This window comes from Cebus imitator, unplaced genomic scaffold (genome assembly GCF_001604975.1).
Source record: "Cebus imitator isolate Cc_AM_T3 unplaced genomic scaffold, Cebus_imitator-1.0 Scaffold111, whole genome shotgun sequence".
Classification (NCBI taxonomy): Eukaryota; Metazoa; Chordata; class Mammalia; order Primates; family Cebidae; genus Cebus; species Cebus imitator.
In genome coordinates, this window is record NW_016107426.1 from 2830535 (window position 1) to 2834062 (window position 3528).

A 3528-nucleotide genomic window follows, 5' to 3' on the forward strand; every position below is an offset into this window, starting at 1 on the left:
ACTTCATCTATAAAAAAAAAAAAAAAAAAAAAAAAAGAAGACGTACGTGTGGCCACCAAACACATGAGAAAAACTCAACATCACTGACCGTTAGAGAAATGCAAATCAAAACCACAATGTGATGCCATCTCATACCAGCTAGAGTGGCTATGATTAAAAAGTCAAAAAATCAGAGATGCTGGTGAGGCTGTGGAGAAAAGGGAACACTTTCACACTGTTGGTGGGAGGGCAAATTAGTTAAAACACTGTGGAAGACAGCGTGGCAATTCCTCAAAGACTAGAGACAGAAATGCCATCCCACCCAGCAATTTCATTACTGGGTAAATACCGAAGGGAATATAAACCGTTCTACCACAAAGACACATGTACACGTATGTTCATTGCAGCACTATTCACAGTAGCAAAGACATAGAATCAACCAAAATGCCTATCAATGATAGACTAGATAAAGAAAATGTGGTACATATACACCATGCAATACTATACAGCCATACAAAGAATGAGATCATGTCCTTTGCAGAGATACGGATGGAGCTGGAGGCCATCACCCTTAGCAAACTACTGCAGGAACAGAAACCCAAATACTGCACATTCTCATTTATAAGTGGGACCTAAATAATAAACACATGGACACATAGAGGGGAACGACACACACTGGGCCCGCAAGAGGGTGGAGAGTGTGAGGAGGGAGAGTATCAGGAAAAACCACTAATGGCTACGAAGCTCAACACCTGGGTGATGGAATCATCTCCACGACAAACCCCTGTGACAGACATTTACCTGTAGAACAAACCTGCAATCCTGCACATCCTGTACCCCTGAACTTAAAAGTTAAAAAAAAATAAAGTGAAGCACAATACAATGAGATATTCCTGTATTTCTTAATTTTGTTGCTTAAGCTGTTCCAGCTTTGGCCATTGGGAGTTTTTTCAGTTAGCTTTTGTTCTTTTGAAATATGACCACCAATTTTTAAGAATTTATTTATTTTTTAGCATTTCCTTACTTTCTGGCACTACAAGATGCTGCAGTCTCGTGTTTATTTTCTGCCCCAGACTGTAGCCATTTACTTGTATTGTTCTTTTGTACTCCTTAATTTCAGATTCATGTTGTATCTTTTTCCCTCAGAATAGCTGAAAAATTAAAAAAAATTAGAATGGTGTGTCAGATAGTTAGGGTCTTGTGATATGGCTCAGCTTTAAAGATTTTTTTTTTTTTTTTTTTTTGAGACAGAGTCTTGCTCTTGTCGCCAGGCTCCTCAGCCTCCTGAGTAACTGGGACTACAGGCGTGCACCACCACAGCTGACTAATTTTTTGTATTTTAGTAGAGATGGGATTTCACTATGGCCAAGATGATCTGATCTCTTGACCTCATGATTTGCCTGCCTCGGCCTCCCAAAGTGCTGGGATTACAGGCGTGAGCCACCGCGCCTGGTCAGCTTTAAAGATTTGTAAATTATTTTGATTTATTTTCTTGGTTGAAATGAACTTTTTGCTTTTTTTGAGACAGAGTGTCACTCTGTTGCCCAGGCTGGAGTGCAGTGGCATGGCCTTGGCTCACTACAACCTCCACCTCTTAGGTTCAAGCGGTTCTCCTGCCTCAGCCTCCTGAGTAGCTGGGACTACAAGCAGCTGCCACCACGCCCGGCTAATTTTCTGTATTTTTAGTAGAGACGGGGTTTCACCGTGTTAGCCAAGCTGGTCTCGAACTCCTGACCTCAGGTGATCTGCTCGCCTCGGCCTCCCAAAGTGCTGGGATTACAGACATGAGACATCACGCCCAGCCATATATATTTTCCTTTAAAAGAGACCTTTCCGGCTGGGCACAGTGGCTTAAGCCTGTAATCCCAGCACTTTGGGAAGCCAAGGTGGGGCAGATCACCTGAGGTCAGGAGTTCAAGACCAGCCTGGCCAACACGGTGAAACCCTGTCTCTACTAAAAATACAAAAAATTGACTCCAGAATCTGCGAACCCTAGTTGGTGCCGCATCCCCAGTCTACAGCCATGGTCGCCTACAAAGTGGTGCTGATCCGGCATGGCGAAGAGCGCATGGAACCTGGAGAACTGCTTCAGCGGCTGGTACGAGGGCGACCTGAGCCTGGCACCACGAGGAGGCGAAGCACGCAGGCAGGCGCTGCGAGATGCTGGCTATGAGTTTGACATCTGCTTCACCTCAGTGCAGAAGACAGTGATCCAGACCCTCTGGGCAGTGCTAGATGCCATGGATCAAATAGGGCTGCCAGCAGTGAGGACTTGGCGCCTCAGTGAGCGGCACTATTTGTTACGAAGCATGGTGAGGCCCAGGTCAAGATCTGGAGGCGCTCCTGTGGTGTCCCTCCACCTCCAGTGGAGCATAGCCACCCTTTCTACAGCTACATCAGTAAGGATTGCAGGTGTGCAGACCTCACAGAAGATCAGCCACCCTCCTGTGAGAGTCTGAAGGACACTATTGCCAGAGCTCTGCCATTTTAGAAGGAAGAAATAGTTCCCCAGATCCAGGAGGGGAAACGGGCACTGATTGCTGCCCATGGCAACAGCATCCGGGGCACTGCCAAGCATCTGGAGGGTCTCTCCGAAGTGGCTATCATGCAGCTGAACCTGCTGACTGCTATTCCCCTTGCCTATGAATTGGACAAGAACCTGAAACCCATCAAGTCCGTGCAGTTCCTGGGGGATGAAGAGACCGTGCGTAAAGCCATGGAAGCTGTGGCTGCCCAGGACCAGGCCAAGAAGTGAAGGCCAGCGGGCAGGCTGCTGTCCCCAGGAGCACCCTCCCCGCTGGTCACGTCCCTCTGCCCCTCCCTCCTGCACGCGTCACACTGACCACATCTGCGGGCATCTTGAGTTGTAGCTGCAGATGGGGACCAGTGGCTCCCACTTTCATTTTAGCCATTTTTGTCTCCTGCACCCACTCCCTTCACACATTCTAGTCAGGATAGCACTTCCAGGGCATGGGTTCTCAGTCCAAGCTGTGGGAAATCTCCCCTTATCCAAGAGAGTTGAAACGTAGTGACTTGGGTTTTTCAAGTGCCTTGTTTACTAAGGACTTGTGGGGAGGAACCATGCTAAGCCATGACCCATGAGAGAAGCCTGTGTGCCCCCAGGAGCCAGTCCTGTGCGCTTCTGCAGTTGGGCCACGGCCTGGGGGCTCTAGTCATTCCGAGGAAGGTGAGTGTAACCTGCACGGTGATGTGACGGCTGTTTCCTCCCTCACCCCAGAGGAGCTGGCTCTAGAAGGTTGGGATGAATCCTGAATTTAGTGTAGGTGCTACATTTAATTTTATATAAAAAAAGAAAGTCTAGCATATGTAAATAATACAAAACAATAACCCTTCTGGGGCTTCTCATGGCAGCTGAAATAGTCCCACATGTGGTCATCAGAAAATAGGCCATTCCTCATACCGATACGGGATCAGCTCTCTGACCTCAGGGGCAGGAGTGCTTCCTGCTGTGTGTTTTTGAATCCCGCCCCCGCCTTGTTCCGCCGCAGTGAAGTGCCCCTAGGTCCCGTCCAAGTGTCTCCACTGATT

At 47.9% G+C, this 3528-nt stretch overlaps 1 pseudogene; it reads left to right on the plus strand.

Moving 5' to 3' along the window:
- Positions 1 to 2002: 2002 nt before the first annotated feature.
- Positions 2003 to 2734, plus strand: LOC108311141 (annotated as a pseudogene).
- The last annotated feature ends 794 nt before the right edge of the window (positions 2735 to 3528 follow it).